Source organism: Dipodomys merriami, unplaced genomic scaffold, assembly GCF_024711535.1.
Source record: "Dipodomys merriami isolate MVZ:Mamm:240054 unplaced genomic scaffold, mDipMer1.0.p SCAF_52, whole genome shotgun sequence".
NCBI classification, from domain to species: domain Eukaryota; kingdom Metazoa; phylum Chordata; class Mammalia; order Rodentia; family Heteromyidae; genus Dipodomys; species Dipodomys merriami.
The window spans coordinates 8,760,544-8,784,588 of record NW_027206091.1 but is presented as its reverse complement, the minus strand read 5'-3'; the positions used below and the strand labels follow the sequence as shown (position 1 = coordinate 8,784,588).

Below are 24,045 nucleotides of genomic sequence, written 5' to 3'. Positions count from 1 at the left end.
GCATCAGGCAAGTCCAGTCTGGCAGATTAGATCAGCTCAGTTACCTCTGTACAGTCATGCAGAGGTCATTCTGGGTCATCATCGAGCAACAAGCTTGCTGGGTTCAGGGTTGATGTTCTGCAGAACTTGATACAAGGTTGATCCTGGAGAAGTGTCTGGTAGTGTGTCACTTGGCTATTTGACATCCATCTTTTCTGAGTACAATATTGATTTAGCTTCTGTAACTACACATTAGGCTTGCACCTGTAGGAAAGAATCCTCAATTACTTTCCTACCCTGAGCGAATACAGGGGGTGTGGTTTTCTGGATTAAAAGGGGCCATGAGACCAGACTGAGCGCTACACTTTTTGGGCACCTGACTGTCCAGTGTAGTCCCAGCCAGTATTAAAGACTTTCCTTTGACAGTACTCCCTGAGCCTGTGTAGTCTCTCCTGGTTGAGGCTTCCCCTCAACAATTGTCTCCTTTACATTGTTCTTAACACTTTCTCACATATGAATATACCAATCTTGAACTCAGCCTGGGCATTGTACCTGAGCTCTTCAGCTCAAGGTGAGTGCTTTACCACTTGAACTACAACTCCAATTCTGTTATATTGGTGGTTAATTGAAGATAAGAGTCTCACAGTCTTTCCTGCCTGGGCTGGCTTTGGACTGTGATGCTCAGATCTCAGCCTCCTGAGTAGCTAGGATTATAGGCGTGAGCCACCAGGGCTTGGCCTTTGCTTGTATTTTAAGAGAAGGAGGAGGAGGAGGGAGAGGAGGAAGAAGAGAGATAGGAGGGAGAAGGAAGACTTTCACCTAGAGATCCTTACAACCACAGCTATAATTTATAATCTTAGCATCTCCTTCCTAGATTTTTTTTAATGTTGATTTTGGGGCTTGTATTCGGGGACTGTGCATTGTCTAATCTTTTTTGCTCAAGGCTAGTGCTCTACCTGTTCCACCACAGCTCCACTTCCTCCTCTTTTGTAGTTTATGGAAGGGAAGAGTCTCACAGGCTTTCCTGACCTGGCTGGCTTTGAACTGCAACCCCCAGATCTCAGTACACACACATACACACACACACACACACACACACACACACACACACACACACACACACACACACACACACACACACACTAAAAAGCAATGGAAACGCCTCAGCAAATGGCATAAAGCTGCCGGGGACTTGGCTCCTGTCAAAGGCCATAACCAGGCTTGGAGCTACACGGTCTGATTGTGCTCAGCCATGCACACAGGCTTTGAATGAGAGCTGCTGCTTCTGCTTGGAACTCAATCTGCAGACTCGCCTTTCTCCTTCCACTGGAAATCCCTACCCAGCTTTACCCTGCAGCCGGATCCACAAAGATAAGCTCCCTTGTAAGAGCACGTTCCGCCCTCCTTCACTCCCTCTCTCTGTTCACCAAGCCTCACCTACAAGTTCCTACAGATGCCCCCAAAACAACATTAATTCATATGAATATCCATTGTTCAAAGGAGTTTCAACATATGCTTTTTTTTGTCTGTGTGCTGGTACTGAGGCTTGAACTCAGGCCTGGGCACAGTCCTTTACCTTTGTCCATTCAAGGCTGTCACTCTACCACTTGAGCCTTAAACTTCAGCTCCACTTTTGGCTTTTGAATGGTTCATTGGAAGTAAGAATCTCAGACTTTCCTGCCTAGACGGGCTTTGAACCTCAATCCTCAGATCTCTGCCTCCTGAGTTGCTAGGATGACAGGTGTGAGCACCGGTGCCTGCCAGATGTTTGTTTGTTGTTTTGCATGAGAAATTCCCTTTGTGATTTCTTATGGTGTTCACTTACAGAAGAAAGAAAAGTCAACAATTAATTCTTGCATGATATAGAAAAGAGAACCCCAAAAGAACAATTCAGTTTAGTTTCAGACCTTGTGTGTGAATATTTGCCAAACTGGAAGACACGTGTAATGTCGGTGTTAACATTGGCTCCAAGTTTTTTGACATTGTGTGCATTTCTGTGAAGTCCTTGGAGGCTGGTGCATGTCCTTTATATGAGGTCATGCACCACACACACACACACACACACACACACACACACACACACACACACACACACACACACACACACATATACTAATTTGCTTCATTTAGCTCAATTGATAATAGCAAAATATTACTTTTTCACATCCTATATTGTTTTATTCCTCAATCAAAACTCCAAATTTAAAAATATCTTTCTCCCTGGAGTCTGTTTCTTTTGTCCCTCTCTTTCATTAAACTTCTTTCTCTGCGGGGCACTTGTAATCCAGTAATATAGCTCACACCTGGAATCCTAGCTACTCAGGGGTCTGAGATCTGAGGATCCTGTTTCAAAACCAGCCCCGGCAGAGAAGTCTTCCCTATGAGACTCTTATCTACAATTAATCATTCAAAAACCAGAAGTAGAGCTGTGGCTCAAAGTGATAGAGCACTAGCTTTAAGCAAAAGAGCTCCAGGATAGCACTGAAGCCATGAGTTCAAGCCCCAGGACCAACTAAAAACAAATTAATAAACTTCTTTCTCTTTGTTTCCACACTAGTTCTTCTCATTTCTGGGCAGGAACCATTCTGGTAGCTACATGTATTAGTTATCCAAACATCTAGACAGAGGAAAAAAAAAAACAAAACAAAAGACACCAACTTTCTTCTCTTCCTTGGTTTTCTGCTTCATGACATTTCACCCACCCTACCCCCAGCTCCAAACTCTCAGAAAGAAAGCACCCCACCCAAACGCTCAGAAACAAATATTTTCAATATTCTGGTCACAACCTCTTAATCCCCAGCCTCACCTTCCTCTTCCCTGGCCAGACCTGGCCTGGCCTGGCACTACCTGATTGACTGGATCTTTGGTTAAGATTGCAGAGAACATAAACAGTAGGTGGAAGATCAAATCTCTTTCCTCTTAAGAGACACGTGCATGCATGCGTGCACTGAATCTGGGGCTTGAACTAGGGGCTTGGCACTGTCCCAGAATTTTTGTGTTCAAGACTGATGCTCTACCACTAGAACCACAGCTACACTTCTGACTTGATAGATAAGGATCTCAACAAATTTTCTTGCCTGGCTGGCTTTGAACCATGATCCTCAGATCTCAGCCTCCAGAGTAGCTTGGATTATAGGCATGAGCCACTGATGCCCAACCTTAAGAAACTTTTTTAAAATCATTTTTTTCAGCACTGAGGACTGAACTCAGGGTCTTTTCACTTGTCAAGCAGTGCTCTTCCACTGAGCTAAATCCCCAACCCCTAAGATCTGTTCTAACATTCTGGAATCTTCACTTTCAGGTTTACAAGGATTTTCCCCCCAAGAACTATAGGCAATAAAGTAACAAAAATAGAAAAGAAAGCCAGGCATGGGTTTTATTTTACTCAGTAGACACTATGTAGAAAATGAACTGTGCAATTGTGGGGTAGGGACTGGGGAACGGGAATCTGGGGGAAAGCAAAGGAAGAGTGACATTGTCCCAACCAACAAATATAGTCATTACCTGACTTATGGAAAGGGGACCCCCTGTACAACACCTTCATAATATCAAGAAAATTATATTAACAATAAATGAGAAGTCCTCATCTCCCAACTCTTGTAGTATCTGCCTACTTTTTCTTCTCTACTCTCACATGAGTTTAGGAAAGTGGAGGAGGTGTTTGGGGTTTTCCCCCATTTTTATGTTTTTATTCAGAGTTTAATCAGGCCTATTTTCTGGCATTGCATAAAGAAAAAGAAGCAAGGCTGGGTGATCAGGTGTGTTAGCTAAGAACATGGAATGTAGCAGGGTACCAGTGCTCATGCCTGTAATACCCTCTCCTCATGAGGCTGAGACCTGAGGATCTCAGTTGAAAGCCAACCTAGGCAGAAAACCCAAGAGACTGACTGATCTCTAGTGAACCACCAAAATTCTGGAAGTGGTCCTGTTGCTCTATAGGAAAGAGGGAAGTAGCGGGGGAAGTAAGGGGGAAGCTAAAGGGACAGCACCCAGACTCTTCTGAGTTCAAGCCCCCAAGATGTATGAATTCAAAATAAATAAACAAGCCAGAATGAGCACCAGTGGCTCACTCCTGTAATCCTAGCTACTCAGGTGGCTGAGATCTGAGGATCACAGTTCAAAGCCAGCCTGGGCAGAAAAGTCTCTCCCATGAGAATCTTTACTCCAATGAACCACTCAAAAACCAGAAGAAGAGCTATAACTCTGAGTGGGAGAGCACTAGCCATCAGCACAAAAAGGTCAGAGAGTGCCCAGGCAGAATTCAAGCCCCATGACCAAATAAAAAATAAAAATAGGGTCAGGCGCTGGTAGCTCAGACCTGTAATCCTATGTACTCAGGAGGTTGAGAGCTGAGGATGACAGTTCAAAGACAGCCTGGGCAGGAATGTCCGTGAAATATTTATCTCCAATAAACCATCAGAAAACCAGAAGTGGCACTGTGGCTTAAGTGGTAGTGTGCTTGCCTTGAGCTGAAGAACTTAGGGACAGCGCCCAGCCCAGAGTTCAAGCCCCATGACCAAATAAAAAATAAAAATAGGGTCAGGCGCTGGTAGCTCAGACCTGTAATCCTATGTACTCAGGAGGTTGAGAGCTGAGGATGACAGTTCAAAGCCAGCCTGGGCAGGAATGTCCGTGAAATATTTATCTCCAATAAACCATCAGAAAACCAGAAGTGGCACTGTGGCTTAAGTGGTAGTGTGCTTGCCTTGAGCTGAAGAACTTAGGGACAGCGCCCAGCCCAGAGTTCAAGCCCCATGACCGACAAAAATAAAATGAAATAAAATAAAATAATAAAAATTTAAAAATAACAATAAAATAAAAAGTATGGAAACTCCAACACAAATTGCATAAAGCTGCCGGGGACTTGGCTTCTGTCAAAGGCCATAACCAGGCTTGGAGCTGCACGGTCTGATTGCGCTCAGCCATGCACATAGACTTTGAATGAGAGCTGTTGCTTCTGCTTGGAACTCAATCTGCAGACTTGCCTTTCTCCTTCCACTGGAAATCCCTACCCAGCTTTACCCTGCAGCCTGGATCTACAAGCTAGGCTCCCTTGTAAGAGCACGTTCCGCCCTCCTTCACTCCCTCTCTCTGTTCACCAAGCCTCACCTACAAGTTCCTACAGATGCCCCCAAAACAACATTAATTCATATGAATAGCCATTGTTCAAAGGAGCTTCAACATATGCTTCTTTGTCTGTGTGCTGGTACTGAGGCTTGAGCTCAGGGCCTGGGCACTGTCCATTAGCTTTGTCCACTCAAGGCTGGCACTCTACCACTTGAGCCTTAAACTTCAGCTCCACTTTTGGCTTTTGAATGGTTTATTGGAAATAAGAGTCTCATGGAATTTCCTGCCTAGACTGGCTTTGAACCTCAATCCTTAGATCTCTGCTCCTGAGTTGCTAGGATGACAGGTGTGAGCACTGTTGTACTGTTGTTGTTTTGCATGAGAAATTCACTTTGTGATTTCTTATGGTGTTCCCTTGTAGGGGAAAGAAAAGTCACCAATCAATTCTTGCACGATATCGAAAAGAGAACCCCAAAACAACAATTTAAGTTAGTTTCAGACCTTGTGTGTGAACATTTGCCAAACTAGATGACACGTGTAATGTCAGTGTTGACACTGGGTTCAAGTGTTTTGGAACTGTGTGTTTTTCTTCAAAGTCCTTAGAGGCTGATCCATGCTCTCTCTGTCCCTGGCATGTTTGTGCTCAGCAGCAGCCTGACTGATGTTCTTGCCAAATAGCTCAGGTGAATTTCCTATATTTATCAAAGCTTTGGCAATGCTCTGCCTGATGGTAGCAACAATTTTGCAGGGCTGAGACAGACAAAAGGGACCCAACTTTCTGGGTCCATTTAGGTGTTGGGCCAAGAGCTAAGCAAGTAACTGGGAAATCCCTGTGACAAGTACCTGTTTTCATACTTATTTCCTCTTCTTTTATGTATGGTACAACTTTGAGGGGCAAGGAAATTGGACTTTGTGTACGCATGTGTGTGTGTGTGTCTGTGTCTGTGTGTCTGTGTGTCTGTGTGTGTGCGTGTGTTTGCCAGGACAGGGGCTTGAATTCAGGGCCTGAGCACTGTCCCTGAGCTTTCTCACTCAAGGTTGGTACTCTACCACTTGAGTCACAACTCCACTTCTGCCTGGCTCCAAGAGTTAATTGAAAAGATTATTCTTTTCCCTGTGGCTTCTTGTCAAAGTTAAGAATTGGGATCTGGGCACTGGTGGCTCACACCTGTCATCCTAGCTACTCAGGAAACTAAGATCTGAGGATCATGGTTTGAAGCCAGCCTGGACAGAAAAGTCCCTATGAAACTCTAATCTCCAATTAATCACCAAAAACCCTCAGTGGGCTGGAAGACTGAAGTGGTAGAACAGCAGCTGTGAATAGAAATGTTAAGCAAGAGCAGTACCCCAGTCTGAGCGTGTGCGCGCATACACACACACATACACACACATACTCTCTCTCTCTCTCTCTCTCTCTCTCTCTCTCTCTCTCTCTCTCTCTCTCTCTCTCTCTCTCTCTCTCTCTCTCTCTCTCTCTCTCTCTCTCTCCCCAATAGACTGGCTGACCTACTTGATAGACAGGAAACTGAGACCCAAAAGGATAGACACTTCCCATTGACGAAAAGCTAAACCTGAGAACCTACTTTGTCTTGAGTCCTAAACTCAACAAAGATACTCAACTATCTTCCAGTCTACATGGAATTTTGAACCAGGGGATGAGGAGAACTGGGGAATTCAACACAGGAAGAAAAACCAGGCACTGGTGGCTCATGCCTGTGACCCTAACTACTCAAGAGCCTGAGATCTGAGGATGGCAGTTCAAAGCCAGCCCCAGAAGGAGAGTCCCCATGAGACTCTTATCTCCAATGAACCTCCAGAAAACCAGAAGTGGCACTGGCGCTCAAAATGGTAGAGCACTAGCCTTGAGCAAAAGCACTCAGAGACAGTGCCCAGGCCCTGAGTTCAAGCCCCACGACTGACAAAAAAAGAAAGAATCAAAAAGCAGTAAAAGGTAATAGGAAGGAAGGAGAAGACCCCTCCCCAGAGATTTTCCCAAAGGTGAATTCAATCTATTTGTACTCAGGGGGAGATTATAAGTTACATAAACCCCTGCCAAGGAATCTGTTCCTCTGATGGCATTACACCCAGCACACCTGAGTTTCAGGATATTTAGATTTCAGTTTAAGCTCCCAGAAACTATTTAGGAAGGATCTGAAGCCAAGGAGCGAACCTCTCTCTCTGTGTGGCATGATGGAACTTGACGGGCCTTGACTGTGTTTCTGGCATTCAGTTTGTCTTGTCTGTTCATCCTCATGGCCTGGAAACAAATCAACAAGGGAGGAAAGCTGCCCCCCAGGCCCCACCCCAATTCCTTTCCAGGGGAACGTGCTGCAGGTCCACATCGATGCCTTTTTCACTCTTTGATGAAGGTGAGTCTGTGGGCCTCTCCCCACAGGAAAGGAAGCCATGAACCCCATGGCCAGGTGCCCAGGGCGAAAGCACACATAGGGGACACACTTGGTTGGCCATCTTAGAATGTGGAAAACAATCCCAGAATCAGAAACTTCATGAGAACTTACGTTCCTTGTGCATCGGTGCACATCTCTGCCTAAAGTCAGGAGTTTGGAAGACAAGGGCTCTTGTGGTCAGATTATTTTACAAGTTGGAGGGTCAGTATCTCATGATTCTAGAAAGTTAGCATGGATGCCAGTGATTCATGCCTGTAATCCTAAGTACCCAGGAACCTGAGATCTGAGGATCCTGGTTCAAAGCCAGCCTGAACAAGAAAGTGGGGAGACTCTTATCTCCAATTCACTAGCAAAAACAACAAAAAAGCCAGAGGTGGCTCAAAGTGGTAGAGTGCTAGCTAAGAGACAGTGTCCAGGCCTGGAGTTCAATTCCCAGTATTCTCTCTCTCTCTCTCTCTCTCTCTCTCTCTCTCTCTCTCTCTCTCTCTCTCTCTCTCTCTCTCTCTCTCTCTCTCTCTCACACACACACACACACACACACACACACACACAGACACAGATACACACACATAAAGCATGCACACACACACAACAAACACATGGTTAGAAAGTTAACATTTTATAGAGGGAAGCATGGATCTGAGTTTCTCTAATATACATCCATCACTTTACATGTAAGGAAACCAGAACATTCATCGTGTGTATAGGTATGTGTGTATGTGTGTTTATATATGTGTGTATGTATGTGTGTGTATCAGAGAGAGAGGAAGGGAGGGAGGGAGAGAGGGAGAGAGAGAGTCTTGGGGCTTTAACTTAGGGCCTGGGTGGATGCTGTTTCTGAGCTGTGGTGCTCAAGGTTGGTGCGGTACCACTTGAAACACAAATCTATTTCTGGCTTTTTGGTGGTTCACTGGAGATCAGAGTCTCACAAACCTTCCTGCTCAGGCTGGTTTGAACCATGATCCTCAGATCTCAGTCTCCTGAGTAGCTAGGATGACAGGCTTGACCCACCAGCTGACAAGGACTTTCATCTTTGGTTATCTGGTATGGGTCTCCACCCCAGGGTCACAAAAGGAAAGACTGTCCATTAGTCCTTTCAAACCTAAGATGTATCTTTATCTGTTATTGCATCCCTCTGAAATCCCTTAGCCCTCCATCAACTCCTTGACTTGTCCTTATGACCTACTTCAGCCCTCACCTCCTCCATGCCTTCCCTCCCTCCCAGCTCCAGGAGAAATATGGCAACTTGTTCAATGTGTACTTGGGTCCCTGGACAGTGGTTATTTATGCAGACATGACACAGTGAAGGAGGCGCTGGTAGATCAAGCAGATGATTTCAGTGGCAATGGAGAAATAGCAACCATAGAGCAGAACTTCCAAAGCTATGGTAAGTTACAACCATGACCAAACACCACCAAAGAAAAGTGGTTACAATGCCGAAGCTATACTTCAAAGACACGGGCACATAATAAATGATGCAGGACTCCATGCATGCACTCACAGTGAGACCAAGGAGGAACACAAAGGTGAAATGTCTACATGCTTCTGATCAGATAAAATAATACTGATTGAGCCAGATGCTGGATGCTCATGCCTGTAATCCTACCTACTCAAGAGGCTAAGATCTGAGAATCACAGTGTGAAGCCAGCCAGTGCAGAAAAGGCCCACTGAGACTCTATTTATTTATGTATTTGTTCATTTATTTATTTATATTGGCTGTGGGGCTTGAACTCAGGACTTGGGCAGTGTCTCTGAGCTCTTTGTGCTCCAGGCTAATGTTCTACCCCTTGAGCCACAGCTTCACTTCTGAGTTTTTGAGTGGTTAATTAAAGAAAAGAGTCTGATGGGGATTTTTCTGCCCAGGCTGGATTGGAACCATGATCCTCAGATCTCAGCCTCTTGAGTAGCTAGGATGGCAGGCGTGAGCCATCGGCACCCAGCAGGGCCTCCCTTTTATCACTGTCCACTGTCCCCACATGCTGCCTGGCCCACCACCCTCATGTACACCCAGGGTGTCTAGAGACTTGCACCTCATGGGTCTTGAAGAAGGGGGAGGTCTCCAGAGCTTCTCAAGGTTCTTCTAGTGGCCATGTACTTTTTCTGAGTAGGAGAAGTTGGGTGTTTTGGTTAGAGACTTAGTGGGACCTTTGTCAATCACTTTAAGACCTGCCCTCATTCTGTGCTCTCCAAAGTGGCCAGACTCCACAATCACAAAAAAATAGAATAGGAACGAAGGAAGGAAGGAAGGAAGGAAGGAAGGAAGGAAGGAAGGAAGGAAGGAAGGAAGGAAGGAAGGAAGGAAGGAAAGAAAGAAGGAAGGAAGGAAGGAAGGAAGGAAAGAGGGAGGGAGGGAGGGAGGGAAGGAGAGAGAGAAGGAAGGAGAGAAAAGGAAAGAGAGAGTGGAAAAACAGAAGGCAGGAAGACAAGAAGGAAGGAAGGAAGGAAGGAAGGAAGGAAAAAAGGAGAAAGAAAATGATCACAGTGCATTTGGTATGTTCCATGTTCTTTGAGAAGAGCAGGAATTCAAGGATTCCTTGTTTTGAGTCCTTTAAGAAAACTATCAAAATTAGGCTAATTTGCTGATATGAAAGTTGGTAGTTGGGCTGGGAAGATGGCTCAGTAGTAGAGTGCTTGCCTCCTATGCATGAAACCCTAGGTTCGATTCTTCAGCACCACATAAACAGAAAAAGCCGGAAGTGGTGCTGTGGCTCAAGTTGTAGAGTGCTAGCCTTGAGCAAAAGAAGCTCAGGGACAATTGCCCAGGCCCTGAGCTCAAGGCCCAGGATTGGCACAAAGAAAAAACTACAGGTGATGAGAGAGAGCAGGTAATGCCACACAGCAAGTGGCATTCCACTTTTGGAGTTACTAGTAATCTTGGGGTGGGGAGGGTGAGCCCTGGCTGGGGATTAAATGCAGGACAATGCCCCTGAGCTTTGTTTACCCCCTCAGTAGCAAGGATCCCAGGCATGACCCATCAGCATGTGGCCTTGCCAACATTATTTTTGTCTTCCTCTGCATACAAGTGTATAAACACAACAGGTTCCACAAGGTTCTTTTCTAGTGTACCTCTGGCATCCAACAGTCTGTGTTCTTCCATCGCAATCAAGTTCACCTTGTTCCATCTCTCATCTACCTGTTGGTCCTGTATTCCCCCCTCCTATCTATTGCTCCATAAATCTGTCAAAAATACATTTATTAGCAAGTCTTCTAATAAAGAAGAACCTTTCCAACACTGTATGGCTGGCGACATTAGCTAGTGCTCGCTCTACTCTATCTAATGGGGAAGTAGAGGAGTATAAGAGACGGAACTGTATCTGCCTCTATTTCCAATGGGCTCACGTTCAACTTACACACAACACACACACACACACACACACACACACACACACACACACACACACACACTCCAGGAAAATTGTATTAATCCTTTTTTTTAAGTTAATATAAAATTATAGCAAAAAAATTTAAAGGAACCTGGACTTTGCTAACAGCTGGGATCATCCGCAGCAGCGGCGGGAGAAGAGATTTAACTGAGTTGATTTGCTGTGGTCATTGGTTGTTCTCTAGTCTCACAGTGATGGTGGCTGAGCATTGTTTTTCAAAGGGACCCAGAAGCTGCTGGAGGTTTGGTTCTTCTGGCATCAGCCCGATGCAAACCAAGGATCTGGGGATCTTTGCACTACCCCAAGATCTGAATAGGAAGTACTTTTGAAGGATGTACAATGTTCAATCATAAGTGTGACAAAAACTGACAAGCAGGAAGCATACGGATTCAGTGAAAGTACTGTGTTTGTCTCCAAGAGACGGTTCAGTTTGAAGATATGGGGTACCACCCTCTTGCTGAAAGCACTGGTTCCACTATTGAAGCTTGCTAGGGATTACAGTGGGTTCGACTCAATTCAAAGCTTCTTTTATTCTCCTAAGAATTTCATAAAGCTGTCCCACCAAGGATACCCACACTGGAATTTCAGGGGGGAAAAATAGAGTTTCTTAATGCAATTTTCCCAAATGGAGCAGCATATTGTATGGGACGGGTGAATTCTGACTGTTGGTACTTGTATGCTTTGGATTTCCCGGAGAGTCAAGTAATCAGTCAGCCAGATCAAAACCTTGTCAATTCTGATGAGTGAGCTTGACCCAGCAGTTATGGACCAGTTCTGTATGAAAGATGGTGTTACTGCAAAGGATGTCACTCGTGTGAGAGTGGAATTCATGACCTGATACCAGGTTCTGTCATTGATGCCACACTGTTCAAGCCTTGTGGGCATTCAATGAATGCAATGAACTCAGATGGAACTTATTGGACTATTCCCATCGCTCCAGAACCAGAATTTTCTTAGGTTAGCTTTGACACAAACTTTAAGGCAGACTTCCTATGACAACCTGATGGGGAACGTTGTAGAAGTCTTCAAGCCAGGAAAATTTGTGACCACCTTGTTTGTTAATCAGAGTTCTAATTGGTGCACAGTGCTTTCTTGGCCTCAGAAGATTGAAGGCTTCAAACGTCTTGATTGCCAAAGTGCTACATTCAATGATTATAATTTCATTTTTTTTTACCAGTTTTACTTAGGAGCAGCATCAACAGCAGTGTTGATTAAGAAAAATAAAGAAAAAATACAAAACAAGATGACACATAGATGGTGGCGAATGCTTTCTAGATGTTGATACGGGGGCCTTGTGTTCCATAACCACCACTTTGTAGTTGGAGAAAGCCCTAGATGTAATGATAGTGTAATCATTTTGAAGTGTATGCATCATTGTATCAATGAGTTAGATATCTTGCATGAATGCTCTCTTCTGTGTTTAGGTATTCTATGCCACTCTTGCTGTGAAATTGAAGTGCATGTAGAACATAACTGTTACTATAAGAAACGTTACAACACTTATGAAAACAATTCAATTTGGTTTATGCACAGTATAAAAGTTCTGCAAGTATCATCCAAAATTCCCCAGACAGCGCTTTCATTGTCCTTAGGTGATGGCCTCAGTCTAACCATCTGGGACTGTTCTATTAAATTGCTGCCAGTAACCTCCACTTTCTAGAATATGTTCTCTACTAAAGTTACTGAAACGAGTTTCTACTTCATACAGATGTTTTTTGCAATAGCAGTTACACTTTTTTCTTCCACAAGTTGGATCCTTGTAGAATGATTCTAGTTCTCTCTTCTTGTATGACTATTTTCATCATTGTTCTTGCATTTGTACTCTTGTAACTGGTGTCTTCCCTCACCAGGAGGACTTTTCCCTCTGCCCCTCAAATAAACAATACACTGTTACACTGTGGGTTTATATACGAATCTCATTCCCCACGTGGGAAAGCTTGGAGATGATCCCTGAGTTTAATTTTCTTTCAAGGGCGTCAGAATTTTGCCTCCTTTATTGGCATAGCAAAGTTGAATGTATCCAAACTCTTTTGAATCATTTCCAGCAAGAACCCATACAGAATTATAGATGTTCAGAGTATTCTGTAAATAATCTAACTATGTTCTACTTGTGAGTAAATTGGATTAGCTTCTAATGGAATATACTAACTTGTCCTAAGTAGCAGTATAAAAAAAGAACTTATCACTGAGTATGTAAGCAAGGACATAGCATAAAGATGATCTGTTCAGTTTGGATCATTTACCTTATACTTTGAGCAGCTATTGCCACTAATTTTCATTAATAATCACTGCTATAAACTTGAGTTCAGAGCAGAATCAGTGGCTTTTTTCATCTTGTGGCTTAAAGTTCTGTGGTTCTGTAATACACATGAGAGGTGGATTCTTCCTGTTCCTGTATGGTCTTTTCACCATGGCAGTCACAGGATGAATAATGTCCAGAATGAGAAGTCAAGTTAGTCAGACAACTGTGTGGCAGGATTTTTATTATCTTTAAGTAGTTGTACAAAGAAGTTCCCATTCTACAAACAGTATATGAGTACAAAGTGTCTGACAACATTGTCACCCATCTCTCTTAACTCATCCCTTCTCTCATTTTTTTCTTCAATTGAGATGAGGTGATTACATAAATTTCACATATTTCACAGTATTGTGGAATAGTGATACTTAGTTAGAGTCACAAACACATTTTAGCTTTCACAAGACAAATTGTCATTGTCATGGTCTATACAGTTGGTGAATTCTATGAGTTTTGACAATACAAGTTATTTTTTCACATCAGGTGATGTTTACATTTCTTTCCTTTTGCTTAGTGTGGGCTGTTCCCGCTTATTCTTTTCCTCCTCTAGGCTTCCCACTGTTGCGTGCATATATCCACCATATGTATGGTCAAGAACATGAAGTCATTTAGCAATGATATGACAGAATGGGTGGCTGTCCTTTGCTTCTTGAGTCCTGTTTGCCATATCTTCTTGTATTTTGGCTTTAGCATCCACATATCAGGGAGACCATGTGCTGTTTGTCTCTTTGTTCTTGGCTTACTTTGCTCAATAATCTGCTCTAGTTCCATCCATTTCCCTGCAAATGCCATTATTTTGTGCTTTCTAATGACTGCATAATATTCCATTGTATATAGGTACCACAATTTTTGGATCCACTCATCAGTAGTGGGGCATCTGGGTTATTTCCAAATCTTGGCTATTGTGAACAGTGCTGCAATAAACATGGAGGTTCATGTGTCTTTGTATATTGGTACCTGTTGCTCAGGGTGGATGCCTAGGTGTGGTATAGCTGAGTCATAGGGGAGGTCTATATTTAGCTTTCTGAGGTATCTCCAGACTGTTTTCCAAAGTGGTTGTATTAGAATACATTCCCACCAACAATGCAGTAGGGTTCTTCTTTCTCCGCATCCCCTCCAGCATTTGTCTTTGGCTGACTTTAGAATGTGGGCCATTCTGACTGGGGTAAGGTGCTCTCTCAGTGTTGTTTTTATTTGCATTTCCTTTACAGCCAGGGATGATGAACATTTCCTCATGTGTTTGTTTATCATTTTTATCTCTTCTTCTGAGAAGTCTCTCTTTAGTTCCCTTTCCCATTTCATGATTGGTTTGTTAGATTTGTGAGGGGTTAGTTTCTTGAGTTCCCTATATACAATGGGTATTAGACCCTTGTCTGATATTTTGCTGGTAAATATTTTTCCCAATTAGTTGGCTGTCTTTCTAGTTTGATTGCTATTTCTTTGTCTGTGCAGGAAGTTTTTATTTTAAGGTAGTCCCATTTGTCCAGTCTCTCTCCAATTTGTTGTGACCCTGGGACTCTGTTCAGGAAGTTCCTGTCTGTGCCTATAAGTTCAAGTGTCTCTCCTACTCTGTCCTGCAGTAGTTTCAGAGTGTCAGGTTTGATGTTAAGGTCTTTAATCCATTTTGAGTTGATGTTAGTGCTCGGTGATAGGCAAGGGTCCACTTTCAGTTTTCTGCATGTGGCTACCCTGTTTTCCCAACACCAATAGTTGAAGAGGTTATGATTCTTCCTCTGTATGTCTTTGGTTCCTTTGTCAAATATCAACCAACTATATATGTGGCCTTATTTCTGGGTCCTCTAGTCAGTTCCATTGGTCTTCAGGTCTCTTTTTGTACCAGTACCAAGCTGTCTTTGTTATTATGGCTCTATAGTAGAGCTTGAAATTCGGTATTTTGATCCCTGTGTTGTTTCTTTTGCTTAGAATTGCTTTGACTATTCTAGGTCTTTTGTTGTTCCATATGGAGTTTTGGACTGTTTTCTCTATTTCAGTAAATGACATCATTGGGATTTTAATGGGAATTGCTTTGAATGTGTGTATCAATTTTGACAGAATAGCCATTTTCACTGTTAATTCTGCCTATCCAGGAACATGGGAGATCTTTCCATTTCCTGGTATCTGTTATGATTCCTTTTTTTAGGCTTTTATAGTTTTCATGAAATACATCCTTTACATCTTTGGTTAGGTTAATTCCTAGATACTTTATTTTTTTGAGGTTATGAACAGGGTTGTTTCCTTGATTTCCCCTTGTGCTTGCACATTGTTGGTGTACAAAAAGGTGACTGATTTTTGTGGGTTAATTTTGTATCTTGTTACTTTGCCGAAGTAGTTTATAAGCTCTAAAAGTTTGGGGATGGAGCCTTTTGGATTGTTAAGGTATAAAATCATGTCATCTGCAAAAAGAGATAGTTTAACTTCTTCCTCCTCTATGTGGAACCCTTTAATATCTTTTTCCTGCCTTATTGCTCTGGCTAAGAATTCCAGAACTATATTGAATAGGAGTGGGGAGAGTGGGCATCCTTGCCTTGTTCCTGTTTTTAGGGGAATTGGTTGTACGTTTTCCCCATTAAGTATGATATTGGCTGTTGGTCTGTCATATAAGGCTTTTATTGTTTTAAGGAATGTTCCTTCTATTCCAATTTTTTCCAGAGCTTTTAACATGAATGAATGTTGTATTTTATCAAAAGCCTTTGCTGCATCAATGGGGATAATCATGTGGTTCTTGACCTTGGATCTGTTGATGTGATGGATTACACTTATTGACTTATGTATGTTAAACCATCCCCACATCTCTGGAATGAAGCCTACATGGTGATAATGTATGATTTTTTATATGTTTCTGGATTCTGTTGGCTAGAATTTTATTGAGGAGTTTTGCATCTGTGTTCATCAAAGAGATTGGTGTGTAGTTCTCTTTTTTTGTTAAGTCTTTGGTTAGTTTGGGGATGAGTGTGATATTGGCTTCATAGAATGAGTTTGGGATTACTCCCTCTGCTTCTATTTCTCTGAAGAGCTCAAGGAGTATGGGTATTAGTTCTTCCTTAAAGGTCTTACAGAATTCTGTAGTGAATCCATTTAGTCCTGGCCTTGTCCTTGTTAGAAGGCTTCTGATTGCTTCCTCTATCTCATTGAAGGTTATTGGTGTATTCAATTGAGTTATTTCTTCTTGGTTCCATTTGGGCAATTTGTATCTCTCTAGCAATTCATCCATTTCTGCTAGGTTTTCCTTCCTTTCTGAGTATAGAGTCTGGAAATATTTCTTTATAATTGTTTGGATGTCTTGGATGTTTGTTGTAATTTTTCCTGTAGCATCTTTGATCTTATTAATTTGGGTCTCCTCTCTTCTTTTTTTAGTTTATCTTGCTAGTGGCCCTTCAATTTTATTGATTTTTGTCAAAAAACAGCTTTTGGTTTTATTAATTTTATTTATAGTTTTCTTAGTCTCTATTTCATTACTTTCAGTTCTTGTTTTGGTTATCTCGCTCCATCTAGCAACTTTAGGTTCAACTTTTTCTTGTGTCTCTAGCAGTTTTAGTTGCATCATGAGATTGTTTATTTGGTCTGTCCCTGTTTTCTTGATGTGCACACTGAGAGCAATAAGCTTGCCCCTCAGGAATGCTTTTGCTGTGTCCAATAGGTTTCTTTGTGCCGTGTCTTCATTTTCATTGAATGGTAGGAACTTTTTCATTTCTTCTGTGACCTATGTGTTGCTCAGCAATGTGCTGTTTAATTTCCATGTGCTTTTTTCTACTGTATGCCTTGTTATTGAGAACTCATTTGGTTCCAGTATGGTCAGATAAAATACAAGGGATTATGTCTATCTTCTTAGACTTGCTCTGTTGGTAGAATTTTGTTCTTGAACAGTCTCCCAGGAAATTGTGATGACATTTTGGGCTTGAGGTCTGGTTTTTCTTTTCCTAACATAATTAAGAGTTCTAATGTTGAAAACTTGCACAAGTTTATGTGGAGCAAAGCCTAGAAAATGAGAACTGTAGATTGAATAGAAATCTATCTTAGCATGGTAGAGGAGGGAAAATTTTGGTGCCATAATTTCTCTCTTCATTGGTGTTGGACTTTAATCAGTTGCAATGTATTTCTGTACCACAATGGACGTTTCCACAAAAATTTGCTTAATTTAAACAATAAGAATATTTCCAACCAACTATGTATATACCTCTCAATTATTTTTCACTCACCTACCAGTCTATCATTCCACCCATCCATTTATGAGCTTCCTCATCATTCACAAATATATTACTCTTTTATCCATCCATCCATTCATCCATTTATCCATCCATTTCTCCATCACCTACCAGTGCATCCATACATGTATCTATCCATCATCCATCCCTCCATCCATCCACCTATCTAACCATCTAACCATCCAATGCACCCACCCAACATTCCAGTCATAAATACTTCCATTCATCAAACTGCCAAAATAAGTTCATTACATTTCCAAACAGCTCACTAATCTGGTTATTTCCACATAAGAGGTAATCTTAGTGGTCCTCCCACCCCCCAATTAAGTGAAAAATTGGGGGAGGTTTCCTCCAGAGCAGAGTTGAGACCTTTGCTAGTTTGTCTCCATCCTGACTACCACAGTGTTGACCACAGAGCAGGATGGGGCAGAGGGAAGCTGACCCTGACACCTCTGCAGGTTTGGTTATGGCCAATGGAGAATGATGGAAAGTCCTTTGCTGTTTTTCTCTGACTGTCCTTCGAAATGTTGGAATGGGGAAGCAGAGCATTGAGGAGCAGATTCAGGAAGAATCCGGGTACTTACTAGAGGAATTCCAGAAGACCAAAGGTATGGGGGTGGGGAGGGCTGCTAGGTGATGGGATGTCAATGGAGGGAGAGTTCAACCATAATAAGATGGGCCTTGGTGGCAGAAATCTTTGAAATGAGAGAAGATAGAAACTCTCCAGGATTTACTGAGGTTTCCATCAGGTTCCATGTTAAAAAGTGAACATGTGCTAAGCACCCATAGCTCATTCCTGCAACTCTAGCTACTAGTAGGCTCAATTCTTGCAGAACATGGTTCAAAGCCAGGAAAGTCTGTGAGACTCTTTATCTCTCATTAACCATTAAAACCACCAGTGGAGCTGCAGTTCACCCTGAGTTCAAGCCTCAGTACCCACCCAAAAAATATCAATATCAAAGACCCTAGAAACTACTTATCCAGACCCTTTCATCAATGGACTCCCAAAATCTGTATGTAGAGTTCTGGTGATGAGGGTGTGTCATTGTGTAGCCTGGGCTGGTCTTATACTCCCAATTATCCTCAGCCTCCCCAGTTCTGGGTCTATACTTATGCACCACTATACCCGGCCCTCAGTGTGCTTACTGCATCATCAGGCACTGAGTGAAGCCTTTTTTCATGAAATGATTATTGCTCATGATCACCTCCAACATAGATGATTTCCACTCTCTCCGACTAACCTCCTCCCCCCCCAGGCATCCCAATTGATCCCACCTTCTTCCTGAGCTGCACAGTGTCCCATGTCATCAGTTCTGTAGTGTTTGGAAAGCACTTCAACTATGAAGACAAGCAGTTCTTGAGCCTTCTGGAGATGATTGACAAGACTTTTATTGAGATGAGCATGCCCTCGGCCCAGGTGATCACTGAGACTCACTTTCCCTGCCACCCAGGTCCCCAACCCCGACAGACATCGGTGGCTCATGCCTGTCATCCCAGCTACTCAGGAGGCTGAGAGCTGAGGATTATGGTTCAAAGCCAACATGGGCAGAAAAGTCCATCGGACACAACAAATCACCAGAAAACTGGAAGTTATACTGTCGCTCAAAGTGGTAGAGCACTCGCCTTGAGCTGAAGAGCTGAGGAACAGCGCTCAGGCCCAGAGTTCAAGCCCCACAACCAACAAGGAAGGAAGGAAAGAAGGAAGGAAGGAAGGAAGGAAGGAAGGAAGGAAGGAAGGAAGAAAGGAAGGACGGAAGGAAGGAAGGAAGGAAGGAAGGAAGGAAGGAAGGAAGGAAGGAAGGAAGAAAGGAAGGACGGAAAAGAAAAGAAACATTTAACATGGGCACTGGTGGCTCACACCTGGTGCCCTAGCTACTCAGGAGGCTGAGACCTGAGGATCACAGTACAAAGTCAGCCCAGGCAAAAAAGTCCATGAAACTCTTATTTCCAATGATCCACCAAAAAGCCAGAAGCAGTAGAGTGCTAGTTCTTTATCACACTTCTTCAAGGGGTAGAATATTAGCCTTGAAGGGAAAAAGAACAAGCTCTGGGACAATGCCCAGGTCCTGAGTTTAAGCCCGGAGACTGGCACCAGAAGAAAAGAAAAAAAATCCCTAGACCCTATTCCACCCTCCCACCTCTTCTGTTCCTGCAGAAAAGTGGATGTGTGTTGGGGAGGCCCTGGCACCCATGGAACTCTTCCTCTACTTCACCTCCATCCTTCAGAACTTCTCCTTATGCTCACTGGTGCCACCTGAGGACATTGATATCATCCCCAGAATTTCAAGCCTTTGCAACATCTCCCCAATATATAATTTCTGTCTGGTGTCCCTCTGATCACCCCCTGCTGGGCCAATAAAGAAGCTTCCCATTGCCCTGGGTCCATCTAACCACCTCCTTTTCCTCCTCCTCCTCTTCCTCTCTCTCAAATTCTCACTATCATGCTAAGAATCAGCACTCTCCCTTTTTTTTACCTGGGGCCTCCTGTCAGGAAAGTTCATCTGCAAACACCCTCCTGATGTTTCAGTCAGGAGGAGAAAAAAAATGTTAAAAACTCTATGCCATGTCCAAGATTTTGGAAAAAAGCTTTCTGGTTAATAAAACTCTTCTTGCTGTGAAGTCTGTCTACACCAAACTAGTATTTTTGGTCCATTGTTGTGTTGTCTCTTTATTTTCCTTTTGTTTTCTGTCACTGATGTTACCAAAAGATAGTCCCTAATCCATTTCTCCTGCATTTCCATCTTCCTTCTCCCTCCTCCCTCAATAAAGTCAACACCAAACTCAAGACAGTTAAATGTAAGCAAGTTTATTGTGCACAAAGAGAACTTTAAATACCCCATTAAGGTTCAGGATCTTCAAGAGAACCTAGTTTAAAATGTCACTAACAGCCAGATGCTGGTGGCTCACTCCTGTAATGCCAGCTACTCAAGAGGTTGAGATCTAAGAATCATGGTTTAAAGCCAATCCAAGTAGGAAAGTCCATGAGACGCTTATCTCCAATGAACTGCCAAAAAGCTTGAAGTGCAGCTGTGCCAGTGATAGAGTGCCAGCCTTCAGCACCAAAGCTCAGGGACAGCATCTAGGCCTGAAGTTCAAAGCCTAGGACCTCTGGGACAGTGTGCAGGCCCTCAGTTCAAGCCTCATAGATAGATAGATAGATAGATAGATAGATAGATAGATAGATAGATAGATAGATAGATAGACAGACAGATAGACAGACAGACAGACTGACAGACAGATAAATAGATGGATAGATAGATAGATAGATAGATAGATAGATAGATAGATAGATAGATAGATAGATAGATAGATAGACAGACAGACAGATAGATAGATAGATAGATAGATAGATAGATAGATAGATAGATAGATAGATAGATAGATAGATAGATAGATAGATGATAGATAGATAGATAGATAGATAGATAGATAGATAGATAGATAGATAGATAGATAGATAGATAGATTGGTAGAATAAAACAAAGAATGAACAGTGGATACCCCTCAGCAGTTTGTGTAAAGCTGCCTGGGACTTGGCTGCTGTCAAAGGCTTGGAGCTGCATGGTCTTGTTGCACTCAGCCATGCACTCAGGCATTGAATGAAAGCTGGTTTTTCTGCTTAGAACTCAATCTCTAGACTCACCTTTCTCCTTCCACCAAAAATCCCTACCCAGCTTTACCCTGCAGCCTGGATCCACAAGTTAGACTCCATTGTATGAGCACGTTCTGCCCTACTTTACTCCCTCTCTCTCTGTTCACCAAGCCTCACCCACAAGTACCTACATGTCCCCCAAAGAACACTGATTCATATGAATATCCCTTGTTCAAAGGAGCTTCAACATATGCTCTTTTTTTGGTCTATGTGCTGGTACTGGGGCTTGAACTCAGGGTCTGGGTGCTGTCCCTGAGCTTTTTCATCAAATCTAATGCTGTACCAATAGAGCCACAGCTCCATTTCCAGCTTTTTGGTAGTTGATTGGAGATAAGAGTCACATGGACTTTCCTTCCCTAGGCTGGCTTTTTTTTTTGGGGGGGGGATGTCCGGTTGTGGGGCCTGAACTCTGGGCCTAGGCACTGTCCCTCAGCTCTTCAGCTCAAGGCTAGCGCTCTACCACTTGAGCCACAGCGCCATTTTCAGCTTTTTTCTTTTTGCTTATGTGGTGCTGAGGAATCGAACCCAGGGCCTCATGCATGCAAGGCAAGTGCTCTACCACTGAGCCACCTTCCCAGCCCCTTAGACTGGCTTTAAACCTCAGTCCTCAGACCTCAGCTTCCTGAGTAGTGAGGATGATAGGTGTGAGCCACTGAAACCTGGCTTTTATCAAATGCTTTTTATTAAGGATGTATCAACTCATATACACCTCATCAAAACAGCCAAAGAGATAGCTTGTCGCCTTGGCTCTGTTACGGATTTCAGAGAGGGGAAGTCATCTCTTCAAGGGCACATAACAATGAAGAAAGAAGATTCTAGCCAGGCACTGGTGCTCTTGCCTGTAATCCTTGCTAGACCCTGCGATCTGGGGAATCACAGTTGAAGTTAGTTAGGGCAGGAAAGCCCATGAGACTCTTTTAACCAATGAACCACAAAAAAGGCTAAAAGTGGATATGTGGCTCAAGCAGTAAAGTGCTAGTCTTGTGCACAGAAGTTCAGGGACAGCACCAAGGCCCCAAGTTCAAATCCCACCACCAACCAACACACACACACACACACACACACACACACACACACACACACACACACACACACATACACACACATTCTAAAATCTATGCTTCTTCCTCTTTCCTCAGGAAAACTGAGGGTCTGGCCAAGGGATGGGGAGAGATGTTTTCTTGAGTTCACCCTCACTCACTCATTTTGTCCTGAGTCACTGTAACTGGCAAGTGTCTCTCCCACGTGACTCCAGACACTGATCCCTCGTTCCACGTTCCAGAAAACACAAATAAGAGCAAACACACGTGACCTCTTTGTCCTTAAGTACTTCTCTTATTCGACTATACCAAGCCCATTCCGGGAGGGCTCACTGGAGCCCAGCTCAACTCTCAGGCCACTTCCTGATGCATCGTTCGTGAAGCACTAAATTCTCTAAATGACTGTTATTCAAGAAGAAGGAGTGGGGAGGAGGAGGAGGTAACCCAGAAAGGAGAAGAAAGGCCCAGGCCAGGGATAGCCCAGGTATAGGCTGGTCAACCTGATCCAGCGTAGTAATTTCTGCCAAGCCTTTTCTAATCCCTTTTCCCCACCTCTTCCCTCTCCAAAAATCAACAAACAACTTGTCCATCTCTCAGCTTTGTTCTCTGCCCTTTATTCACTCCATACACGGCTCAGAGTCCAGCACCTAAAATGAGAGGAAGCAAACCACAAGCACCAGGCCAGGCCCGGGGATGCCAGCCTCACCCAGCTCCCCCCATCCGATGTCCTGAAGCGGGTGGCCAGCTTCTGCTATGTCAACAACAATCAATGTCTGTACAGTGCCTACCCAGGGCCTCTGCCAGGGTCTGTGATGTAACCCACATGGGCCCAAACTCACAAGTTATATGGCATCATCTTTATGCCTTCCCCAAGAAACTTTGGTGACTCCCTCCTGAATCTACTCTTTTGCCACACAGGGCACCAAGCTCAAGGCCAGCCCGATATCTCTACATCTCTGAGTTTAGTTCATGCTGACTGGTCAACTGTTTCAATCTTAGGACCCACCTTAGACAGGGAGGGCTGGGCCAGGCAATGGAGGGTGGAAGGGAGAGTTCCAATCCTGCTTTCTCACACTGTACCTGGGTCACTTTAATGAGTGAGATGATGAGGCAGTGTCTTCATCACCACTACAATCAAAAGATCACTCAGCAAGGCACCGGTGTGCATACCTGTCATCCTGGCAACTCAAGAGGCTAAGATCTGAGGATCCTGGTTCAAAACCAGCCTGGGAAGAAAAACCATGAGACTGTTATCTTCAATGAACCAGAAGAAAGCCAGAAGTGGAGGTGTGGTTCAAATGGTAGAGGGCCAGAGTTGAGGGGAAAACAAAAAAAAAATGAAAGGATGGTGCCAAGGCCCTGAGTTCAAACCCCAAGACTTACACAAGAGAAAGGAAAAAGGAAAAACAGTCTAGGAGGTAATAGCTCATGCCTGACATCCTAGCTGCTCAAGAGACTGAGATCTGAGGATCTTTGTTCAAAGCATTCTAGGTAGGAAAGTCCATGAGACTCTTATCTCCAATGAACCACCAGAAAACCAGAAGTGGAGCAGTAGCTCAAAGTGATAGCATGCTAGCCTTGAGCAAAAGATCCCAGGGACAGCGATCAGGTACTGAGTTCAAGCCCCAGAACCAACAAGACTCTCCCATGTTTATATTCCAGGCATAATCTCTGGATTCTGGGCACAAGACACCTACATGTAAAATAGGCAGCAGTCATAAATAACCACAATAGAAGTGATATAATAAATTGAGTACATTTGCCTAGCAGGTAGGAAATCCAGAGTTCTTTGCAAATCGGGCCCTTTCTGTGGACGGGATTTTCTGCCATACTGGTGGTTATTATTTCTAAACTTGGTCTGTTCTTCTGTACATTGTGACCCTGAAATTCTATCTTCAGGGCTGTGTGGTGTTCCACTGAAATGTGACTCTGGTGGCCGATCACGGGCAGTGTCAGGTCCTGGCTCCATGGCCCCCAAACATGACCTTCAACCTGGGGTTTCAAGAGACAGCACAGG

The 24,045-nt window shown here is 43.5% G+C and overlaps 2 pseudogenes; one reads left to right on the top strand and one right to left on the bottom strand.

Moving 5' to 3' along the window:
- The window catches only part of LOC138811195 (cytochrome P450 2G1-like), a 117,694-nt pseudogene that overhangs the window by 9,858 nt on the left and 83,791 nt on the right, over window positions 1–24,045 (bottom strand).
- On the top strand, window positions 7,391–12,049 carry LOC138811275 (S-adenosylmethionine decarboxylase proenzyme 1-like; annotated as a pseudogene).